Below are 12583 nucleotides of genomic sequence, written 5' to 3'. Positions count from 1 at the left end.
GGCAATACGTTTCACTGTCCAGTCGAGTTTGTAGTGTGTCCTCAAAAGCTTTCGCTTCTTGTGTTAGAAGAATATTTTTGGATGGTGGAGGCTTTGAAACTACTTTGAGGCGGACTCTGTATTGAGCTATTAACAGCTGATGGTCGCTGCCATAATCTGCACCCGGAAAAGTCTTTGAGAGAGTTATGCACGACTTCCATCTGCTGCTGATTAATATGAAGTCAATCTGATTTTTATGACCTGTTGGCGATCGCCATGTCCATAAGCGTCTTGGATGTTGTTTATATGCCGTGTTAGTTACGAATAGTCCTTTTTCAATGCAAAACTCTAACAACATCTCACCTCGACTGTTGCGGGCTCCTAAGCCGTATTCCCCAATAACATTCCTTAGGTGTTGATCATTATCAGTGTGCCCTATCTTAGCATTAAAGTCTCCCAGGATGATAGTACATTCCTTCTTTGGTAACGCTTTGCAGGTTAATTCTAGCTCGTGGTAAAATTCCTCCATCTCTTCTTCGGTGGCTGCAGTGGTCGGCGCATAGACCTGTACAAAGTTAATTGGGTGTGGATGGGCTGAAATTTTTAAGGATATAATTCTATTGTTGATGGTATTATACCGCAATACCTTGTCTCGTAGCCAGCTAGCAACTATGAAGCCCACACCACTAAAACTATTGTCTTGCCTGTCAGAGTAGATTACCATATTTCCTTCAGGTGTGATGTGGTATCCGTTATCTTTGACATGGGTCTCACTCAATCCTAGTATAGCCAGATTATAGCGCTCCATCTCCGCTTCAACAACTTCGATTTTTCCTGGCCTTAAAAGTCCACGGACATTCCAGGTTCCTATTGTTATTGCCCTTCCCTTGGGTGTTAGTTTGCTAGAGTAAGATGTTATGTTTCCAACTGCAGCCGGTAGCCAATTTCACACCAGTCGGCCCGGAACCAAGCTGGCGCCGAGCGTTAGTCGGGTCGCATGACATCATATTATCTCTGGAGGCGTTCTTAATCATGGTGGTTTTCTTGGGATTATAGTCGCGGTAGTTTCCCGTTGCTTTCCGCGCTAGACTTTTTGAGGGTATTTAGTCCTCAAGGCCACTACTGCCTAGGAGTCAGGTTATCATATCCGCCGCCTGAGACTCGGCGTTGTTACTCGTTTAGCACCACCCGGGGGACACGTGTAGGGTAGTAAAAGGTAATTCCTACGGACGCGAGTAACCACCGCCCCCGTTTATTGTATCAAGTTTGATTAATTTTAAACATTGATTTGATTTGTAATCTAATTTTAATTGCCTGAAATGTAAAATCAGCGATATGCGATCAGTAGTTGGGAAAGGGTCCGGTGGCTTTAACACAGGTTATACTAAAACCTAGCTAAGCTGCCGGTTGCGATCTTAACATTCTAATATAAAAAAACCATTGAAAATAAAATAATTTGCATGTTGTAATTGTCTAGATTAAGGTTTTTATGTTATCGAGCTGAATAAAAGTACATTATTATTATTATAAGTATGCCATCACAGTTACTATAAATCTTGTCAAGGGTGTCGATTTATGAATGAACAAAGTCAAGATTTAAAAAAAATCTCAGAACACTGTACAGTGTACAGCCTAGCCCATGACCCGGTAACCACTTGACGTTGAGTTTCGATGCACTTTGGGCTATTTTCTCATTACCGTGGCTTTCTAATAGCGAAAGAATTATTTAAATTGGTTCAGTAGTCTCGTAACTCGTAAGTTAAATAGTAATAAGCAAACGATTAAATATTTCGTCTCTACAATATTAGTAAGTATAGATATTTAAAAATACATTAGTCCCAACCCAATTCGCAGTCTAAACTCACTCACTGATGGGCTTTTGTTTAAAATATACAATAGGTAAGTACTTATCAAAGAAAATCATATACGTAGGTATGTAGGTAGGGATATAGTAGTTAATACAATCGATCCAAAATACTTTTAGACAGGTAAGTATATAAACAGTTCAACAACAAACAGGACACTGGACGTCAGGATAATGATCGTAAATTGCATATTTATTTGTAAATAAATATGCTGCACCAGAAAAATGAAGATTTATAAAGCGATTTTATGTTCTTTCGTTTCATAGGTAGAACAAAATTATTTGTAATAATATTGATATTATTCTTGGTCGTTGCACCACAATTAAAACATTTTTTTTGTATTACATGGGTCGACGGCCAAGGCCATTTTATTTTGTCTTTAAAATAGTTTTTAAAATCACTTCTTTTAAAAAAAACGATCTACATCAATCACGACAACCATTGACACGACAATCTAACACTGAAAGAATTTTTCAAATCGGACCAGTAGTTCCTGAGATAAGCGCGTTCAAATAAGCCCTTTCAAATAATTTCCCTCCGTTTTTTCCACATTTTCCTCTATTTCTTCGCTTCTATTATTCTTAGCGTGATAAAATATTGCTTATAGCCTTCCTCGATAAATGGGCTATCTAACACTGAAAGAATTTTTCAAATCGGACTAGTAGTTCCTGAGATTAACGCGTTCAAACAAACAAACAACCTCTCCTGCTTTATAATATTGAAGTGTAGATAACATTTTTACTACTTTTCTTCTACTACTATTTTTCGAAAATGTGTCAAATAACTACCTAATTGTAATATCGACATTGCATCGATTCGATATATTTGTTCCTGTTTTCCTGAAATACAATTACAGATTTAATCATTATTCTGAATGATCGTCATTATGTTTTTAGGGCTATTCAGGAAAAAGACGTTCAGGAAAATGAGGAATTCACTAAATTCGTTTATAATTAAGTATTGATATAAAGAAAATTATTAAGAACTTAGAAATGTTGCGGGCCTTTATAACTTGGTATAAAAAAAGTAGTGAAAAACAGACACATGTTGGCACAGTCGAGAAATGTAAATGACGTCTTATTTGGAAATTTTTGTAGAACGTATTTCAAAGAGAGAGAGAGAGCATAAAACGAAGACCTCTATCCACACCAAAGCACTGCGATCAAATAAAGTGAGCCAGCAGATTTTATCGCAAAATAGGTTTCAACCCGTCACGTTGAGTATATCGGCAAGGCATTCAAAACAAACAATGCGCAGGACAATGACGCGAATTTTATGAACATTTTAAAAATATAATTTTTAGTTATTTAATGTAAGTTGATGTGTTATTTGTTGGTATCGGATTCTTCTCTTCTTTATCTTCAAATTAACATTAAATTTTTAATCCTTTCTAGCTCATTTTTTTTTATAAATAATAAATTGTAAGCGGCAGTATCGAAACGACACGCAAAAATTTCATAATTTGGTACTTTTTTTTATAATAACTTTTGAAATATTAACTCTACTTTCAAATAGTTTTAGCAGCATTTTTGTAAGTTAATTAGACATTGAAATGTGTAATGTTACATCAAATTTACGAAGGCGTTGTGAACCCAACTTTGAAGACATGAATTTAGTCTCTCTCAAATATTCGCCCCACTACACAATATTTATACCACAAGCGTCATTACGTCCGCGCTGGCCGGCAAAAAATATAAACAAAAACATGCCCTTGCATGTCGCGTGCGAACTCCGCCCCCTCGCCTCTGTCACCCCCGCGTCTCCTCTGGGACGATGTCGTTTTGTGGGACGTAATTAAATCACACATTAGAATTGATAAAAACTTTATTATATACAGGAATCCACATTATCGGCGTGTTATACGTAAACAAAGTATCGAATATACGCCACCAATATACGGCGCACAGTAGCGACCTCCAAAATTCGCGCGCCAAATAGCGGAACTAAGAAATACGCCGAAAAGCACTCCGGTGACAAAACAACGTCCATGCCAATATTTCACCCAGCCATTGTACTAACCTTAACACTACTTCTGGCTGAATTTGAGAGATGGTCAATCTTGCGTCCGTATACAGGATGCAACAAGTCAGTCGGACGCAATATCATCGGTAAAAACCGCCATGTAGGACGCAATATCAACTCCGGGGTGGAAATATATATATATATATATATATATATATATATATATATATATATATATATATATATATATATATATATATATATATATATACTTAATTGGAATCTCAAAATCGGCTCCAACGATTTTCATGAAATTTAGTATATAGGGGGTTTCGGGGGCGATAAATCGATCTAGCTAGGAATCATTTTCAGAAAATGTCTTTTTATTCGTGTTTTATCGATAATCGATAAACTGAAAAATATGACTCTTCCTGACATCTATTGGCGAATGATAATACAATTTTGTGAGCAACTAATTGTTTTAACGACCAGCAGATGGCGTTATTAAGTAACACGAAGTCAATGAGTGTTTGCTATACCGAGCAAAGCTCGGTCATCCAGGTACTATTAATTATGGGACAGTCCCCATAATACTGGAATATTATTATTTAAAACTAGATAACGCCCGCAACTCCGCTGCGCCAAAACACGTTTATCGCGCGGAAACCGAACATTTTCCAGGGATAAAAAGTATGACATGTCCTTTTCCGGGACTCAAAGTATCGCTATGCCAAATTTTAGAAAAATCGATTTAGCGGTTTAGGCGTAAAGAGCTAACAGATAGACAAACAGACGGACACACTTTTGCATTTATAATATTAGTATATATTATGTTACAGTTAAAACTCTTAACCAGTCAAAAATAGGTACTATAATTATATTCTCTGAGTGCGGCGGAAACACTGCATTCATTAAAACGCCTTACTAAATTATCCAGTGGATAATATCCACATGCTTTTGCTATTCTTTTGCCCGTCTGGCTACTAAAATATGCACTTATTTAATTAGCCCAGTAAATTCAAGTTTCATAGCGCTAAATCGCCCGTTCAGAACATTTATTACAACTACGTGTGAGGCCGTTTATCCACACTCCACAGCCGCGCTCGCCGGGACGTCACCGACAAAAGTTTTAATAAATTGCCACTTGATGATCTAGGGCAGGGGTTCCCAATCTTTTTCAGCCTGCGGCGCAGTTGCACGTCATTATTTTGTCACAGCGCCCTACTCTACCTAGCTATTAGAAAAAGATACATAAACACCTTTAATGATTATAGTTAGGTTTTGCTGGTAAATAATAATAAATAAATATTTAACAATCTACCTGCTTCATCTACATAATTATTATATATTTTTTTTTAATATTTGTGGTTTAGTATAAGGATGGAGGATCGACTTACGGCGCCTCTCTTGCCTTTCCTCGGCGCACCATGACCAGTATCTCTACCATGAGTTTAAAGCTATATTATTTATCGATACTCGATACCGACTACGTAAATATTTAGTATGGTGATTTTGGTTCCGCAAGTGACCGCTAGAGGGTCTGTAAAATTTGCCATACTAAATATTTACGTAGTTGGGATCGAGTATCGATAAATACTATAGCCGCGACGCACAGTTTGGAAAATGCCTAAAGTCTAAACACTGTGATGAGTTTGCGAGACGTGGACAATCGCTGGTAGGGTGGCGGATGGGTTGATCGAGCTCCGGAACTATGCCTAAGCGGAGAGTGGAGCACCATGGGGTTTTAGATCCTACGGAGAATCCCATGTGGGACTCTCCATTCATGTATCCCTGCCGATGTCTCCGATTCGCCGGGTATGCGCAAAGCATATGCTTTGGGGATATCCCCATGTAAAAAAATTGAGTCTAGGCTAAAACATAGTAGGCTTCGTTTTCTACCGCGACCCATACTGCTCTGTAAATCAGTGGTGGTTATGGGTCGTGTAAGTGGCGTAGAGCAGAATGAAACCTATAGCCTAGGATCCAGCGTCTAAAGAGTGGCATTTTATTTGAATTTTTGTCAGTGACGTCCTAGTGACGTCGGCAGTGGACAAACGGCCTAAGTCAGATAATTCTTTAGTCGAGTTTGTGTTGAAACTATATTTCTTGAAAGTGCGGAGTTTCCAAGACATACGTTATAACTCTTAAACTATGTTAGCCCGAGTTGACACTGACGACGAAAGTTTATAACTTTTATAAAACGATAGTTTTATTAGTACCTACTAATTCAAATCACTTGCAATTTTTAACTGTACGAGACAGAGGGCCAACCCATATGTCTTACGAGCATACGCGTCTTGTAATATTATTATCTATTAGATGAGCCGCGCGGCTTCGCCCGCGTAAATTAGGATTTTTACAGAAACCGTACATTTTCCCATAAAAAGTAGCTATAAGTACTCCTTTCACGTGGTCTACTCTATTTATGTGCCAAATATTGTCATAAAAAATGCTGTAGTAGTTCGTGAGATAAACCCTTTGTAACATTTTCCCCGTTTTCCCCACATTTTCCTGAGTTTCTTTGGTCGTATTAGTCTTAGCGTGATAATAACATAATATAGCCTATTATATCCTTACTCGATAAATGAGCTATACATATAAAACTGAAATAAGTTTTTAAATCGGACCTGTAGTTCCTGAGACTAGCGCGTTCAAGCAAACATACTCTTCAGGTTTATAATATGATGTATATATTTTTTTAAATTATTATCGCTTGACAAACTCGGGTCTCGATCTAAAAGACTATGAAAAGGCTCATAATCATGGGACGATGCATGGTATAATAATATGCTAGTGATGATGATAATGATGAATGTAATTTGCATAGTTATAGCATATGCTTTCCGTTCTTAAAACAACGCCGAAATCCCAAACTTGTATCTATAAAGAATCAGGAGTTCTCTCAGCACCTTCCGAACCACGGTATACCAGGTATACCTCGGTGCAAAATCTTACTTGTTCGTAGCATATGCTTAGAATACTTCTCACGAAACCGAAGTCACCTACATGTTTCCCAATAAATTTTGAGGAGTTCCCTCGATTACTTATGGATCCTTCATCAGATCACCACTTTTGTGAATATAATACCAAATTGGGATGATACCCTAAATACCAAAAGAAAATTTTGAAAATCGGTTAACAAACGGCGAGGTAATCGTTGAATATAAAAAAACGAACATAACACCTCCACCATGTTAAAAGTCGGTTAAAATTGTAGCCTATGTGTTATTCTGATGTATAAGCTATATTATTGTAAAGTTTCATTAAAATTCGTTCAGCAGTTTTTGCGTAAAAGAGTATCAAACATCCATACATCCACACATCCAAACAAACTTTCGCCTTTATCTGGGGGCACAGGAGTGCCCCCGCCAAGATGAGCCAAGCGAAGCGCGCAAGGACACTACCTACCTTTTCTCGAAACGTCGTATTTTTGAACCCTCGTAACTTTGGTTTGAATAATACCAGATAGTTGAAATTTTTAAGATATAATGACATGGGTATAGTTATTAAATGCGCAAATTTTGAATATCGTAGCTATTAATACTTAAGATTTTATAGGTGTCCAAAAATCCACAATTTGGTCACTGACTCAAAACTGTTAGGGTACTTCCTGAAGTCTTAGAAAGCTGAAATTTGGTATGTAACATAATATTAATACTGAAACAACATAAAAAATATCAAACCCAACTTAACCTATATCCGTACCATTATAGAGCAAAATTAGGCAAAAATTTGTGTTTTTTGTATGGGAGCCCCCCTTAATTTTTTATGTTATTTTAATGTTATTATTAAATATTAAAGTAGACATATAACTAAGGAATTTGAGAAAAATTCAAGTACTCACCTGTTGCCATTATTGATATAGAGCAAAAAAGGCCAAAAAAATTCACGTTTGTTGTACGGGAGCCCCCCTTAAATATAAATTTCATTTTGTTTTTAGTATTTGTTGTTACGGCGGCAACAGATATACATAATCTGTGAATTTCACTTTCAACTCTCTAGCTATTACCGTTCTTAAGTTACAGCCTGGAGACAGACAGACGGACAGACATCGAAGTCTCAGTAATAGGGTCCCGTTTCTACCCTATGGGTACGGAACCCTAAAAATGAACTAAAAGAAAAAACAACGTAAACCAGCTTACGAAAAGAAATGAAATCCCACCAAAAACATTTTCATGTAAAAATGTTGCCAAAATGAGAACATAATATTATAGTTCGTCTATAATATTATGTTCTCATCTTAGCAACATTTTTACATGGAAATGTTTTTGGTGGGATAATATTAGTAGGAAGTAGGATAGTAGGACTTTACCTTTAATCTTCTCGAAAATCTATTGTTGTAGCGGTCACCGGTGTCCTTATGGGGATTTTTTAAAATCTCGTTCCCATAACATTATCAGGGCTATTTATTTTCTATTTGTCTATAAATACAATTTGTCTAATTAGCCTTAGATGTACCAATTATGTTCAATATTATAATTTGTACAAGATTTATGATATCCAATATAAAATATACGATGTAATTAAGTCTAGATTCAAATACCAATTTCAGTTTTAAAATATACAATAAAACTAGATGTCCCGCGCGGCTTCGCCCGCGTAAATTAGAAATTTTACAGAATCCGTAGGTACATTTTCCCATAAAAAATATTTCCCCCGTTTTTCCCACATTTTCCTGAGTTTCTTCTGTCGTATTAGTCTTAGAGTAATAATATAATATAACCTTCTCGATAAATGATGAGTCTTACTCGATAAATGATCTATCTAACACTGAGATAAGTTTTTAAATCGGACCTGTAGTTTCTGAGATTGACGCGTTCAAGCAAACATACTCTTCAGGTTTATAATATTAGGTAGATATAGATTTTTTTAAATTATCGCTTGACAAACTCGAGTCTCGATCTAAAAGACTATGAAATGGTATAATATGGTAGTGATGATGATGATGATGATGATGAAGAATGTAATTTGCATAGTAGCATATGCTTTCTGTTCTTAAAACAACGCCGAAACTCCCAAACTTGTATCTATAAAGAATCAGGAATTCTCTCAGCACCTTCCGAACCACGGTATACCAGGTATATCTCGGTGCAAAATCTTACTTGTTGGTAGCATATGCTTAGAATACTTCTCACGAAACCGAAGTCACCATAATATGTTTCCCTATAAGTTTTGAGGAGTTCCCTCGATTACTTATGGATCCTTTATCAGATCACCACTTTTCTGAATATAATAACAAATTGGGATGATACCCTATATACCAAAAGAAAAATTTTGAAAATCGGTTAACAAACGGCGGAGTAATCGTTGAATATAAGAAAACGAACATAACACCTCCCCCATTTTGAAAGTCGGTTAAAATTGTAGCCTATGTGTTATTTATTTAATATTTTAATCAGCACATGAATTGAATAACAAAATTTTTTTCAAATTAATCGTAGCACCATCTGTCAGGACAAACTAAAATTGAAATAGAATAATATTGAATGCGATGATAGCGCCGTCCGCCGGATCTAATGTAAAACATTCCAAAATCAACAACTCCTTATAAATAAGAAATTAATTGAAAAAACATTTTCCAGTAGACCAAACTGTAAATCTAAACCATTCTCGAATCTCCACGAACACACACAAAAAATTTCATCAAAATTGGTCCAGTCGTTTAGGAGGAGTTCAGTCACATACACACGCACACAAGAAATATATATATTAAGATGATTCCAATTAAATAAACAAGTAAAATAAAATACAATTAAAATGTCAAATAACAAAACAACGGCACAAATATAAAACAAAAAGAACAGAGACTATCCTAATATCACAGCTTAAAATTATTAGAACCTAATTGTTATTATCACACAAAATACTACTGGGCACTCGAGTAGCAGGTGAGGAACCGTCTCCTCAACTCCTGGCTGACACAAGCAGGACGGATCCTCCTTCAGCTTGAATCTGTTCAAGTAGGAAGCGAATCCGCCGTGACCGTATTTTCTGTACTATTTTGTATGCAGCAGCAGCGTTTGGGAAAAAGAGCTTCGTGACTCCGGCCGTCCCTCCCACTTCTCCTGTTCCATTCCTCAATCGTATCCTCTCTCAAGATACGCTTGACGAATGAAACAGGACATAAATCGTAGTCAGGTTTCCTTCTCAATTTCAGCGCGGCCTCCTTGGCTAGTTCGTCAACCCTCTCATTCCCTTTCAACCCTGCGTGCGCCTTAATAAAAAACAAGGAGACCTGCCTCCGCAATGCAGCTTTTCGGAGGGCCGCCCTTGTTTGCACTGCCAGGGGATGAGGGGAACTAAGGGTGACAGCCTGGAGAGCCGATCTGGAATCGCTAAGGATACCGACCGCCATTTCACTCTTGCAGGCTATACTTACTGCTCTTTGGAGCGCTAGAAGTTCGGCTTGGTAGACGGTGCAATACGGCGACAAGACAAGCCTTTGTCTCGTCCTCACCCTTCCATACGGAGAACGCGGCTCCGACTCAATCCTCAATCTTGCTGCTGTCCGTATAGATTCTATGGATGTGGCTATCAACCACATCAGCATACGAGTCCTCATCTACCATCCCGAACCTCAGCTCTACCTGCTCTTCCGGATGTGGGTCCTCAGTCGCGGAAGCCTTTCGTTCCACTTCTCTATCTCCCAATGCCGGGTAAGCTTCGAGTATTCTGAGATCAAGAGGGAGTATTCCAGCCAAACAGCAGCTTGATGGGGAACTGTAAGAACTTAACCCATCAAAGCACGGCACGGCACGGCACGGCACGGCACGGCACGGCACGGCATGGCACGGCACGGCACGGCACAGCACGGCACGGCACGGCACGGCACGGCACGGCACGGCACGGCACGGCACGGCACGGCACGGCACGGCACGGCAATAATTTTTTAAATCGTTCGACAAATTCGGGTTTCGATCTTAAAGACGATTAAAAGTACCAATAATAGGGTTATAATTCGATAATTCATGGTCTGGTGACTGGTGGTAGTGATGATGATGATATTGATGATGATGAATGTAACTTGCATAGCAAGATATGCTTTCAGTTCTTAAACTCTCTCCGAAAGCCGCAAACTTGTATTTATAAGGAATCCGGAGTTTTCTTAGCACCTTCGTAACCATGGTATATTATCTAATTGCAAAATCTTGCTTTTTGGTAGCATATGCTTAGGATACTTCTCATATAATCGAAATCACTCTATGTTTCCATATAAATTTTGAGGAGTTCCCTCGATTACTCATGGATGCATGGTGGAATAGTGGTGATGATGATGACGATTAATTAAACCATATGTTTCCAATTGAATTTTGAGGAGTTCCCTCGATTACTCATGGATGCATGGTGGAATAGTGGTGATGATGATGACGATTAATTAAACCATATGTTTCCAATTGAATTTTGAGGAGTTCCCTCGATTACTCATGGATCCCATCATCAGGTCACCACTTTTGTGAAAATGGGACCAAATTGGAGTGAAAACTAATATAACAAAACAAAAATTTTGAAAATCGGGTCACAAACGGCGGAGTAATCGTTGAACATACATAAAAAAAAGCCAATTAAGATTTTGGTGTCATTGACAGTTGTCAATGAAAGAGTAAAAATATATTATTATAACTGGTCTAGTTAGACCGGTTAAAATTATATTAAAATATTCTGTTTAATTTCGGCCGCATTCTCGTTACTTGTGAAAATTAAAGCTCTGGTTAGGAATACCTAAAATGTCCAAAAATCAGTCGTTTGATCTTTTTTTCAAGAAAAACTTCACAGGATCCGAACTGAATCGATACTGTATTATTGTTGGATTTTGTCACATTACCTGAGGCACTCAGAGTGGAACATTAATTACTTGAATAATGATTGAATGTAATGAATTTAAAATTTTGACAATTAGTAAACAATAATAATAAAAAAAGCAACGCTGGGGTTGCCAGATTTTTTTTGTGCTAAGTCGGGACTTTGGAACTTTTTGAGTGAAAAAGCGGGATTCTTCAGTCAAAAGCGGGACAAAGTAAAAAAGGTACAAAATCAAAAGTTTTTGAATTTTTATTTGCGATAAAATAACGTTTACGTGACAATAGATAGCTAAATTAGCCAAAGAAAATCCACCCCTCTACCTCCCACACTCTTATCTTCATTACGCACCTTTCTTTCTCAGCAGTCAGCACGCTGCACGTACGTTCGGGCTTTCCCCGAAAAGCGGGACTGGCCTGTCCCAAAAAATCGGGACGTCCCGCTTTTGGCGGGACGTCTGGCAACGCTGATTAGCCCCCAAATATTATCTGTCAAACTGTTCATTAAAATGAAGCTCAAAATTAAATATCTCTGAGTACGGCAGTAAGACCCAGTTTCATCAAACTCTGTTTGTTAAATAAAATAATTTATTTCTGAATAGATTTTAACCCTCGGTTGGTCGCGCTTTTAAAATAACGCCGTTGGTCACCTGGGTTCTTTGAAAGCCCGAAAATTAAATGACATAAAAATGGCATAAATTTATATATTTCTTAACTTTTTTCTGTAAATTATTATTATTTAATTCAATTTTAATCAGATTTAATCAAAAGATTAATTATATTTTGAATACTTATAACCAAAACTTACAAATTAAAAAAAGAAGTCAAAAAATTTCAAGTGGAAACCGTGAGTTGGGAAAATAAAAATCAACAATATTTTAAAATTGTGGTAAAACGTGTAGGTAACTAAAATAAAAGTTAAATTTCCTATAACTTAGATTGAAATTTAAAAAACTAAGTCCAAATAACTTATAAACTATT

This window comes from Aricia agestis, chromosome Z (genome assembly GCF_905147365.1).
Source record: "Aricia agestis chromosome Z, ilAriAges1.1, whole genome shotgun sequence".
NCBI lineage: Eukaryota > Metazoa > Arthropoda > Insecta > Lepidoptera > Lycaenidae > Aricia > Aricia agestis.
This window is presented reverse-complemented; position numbering follows the sequence as displayed.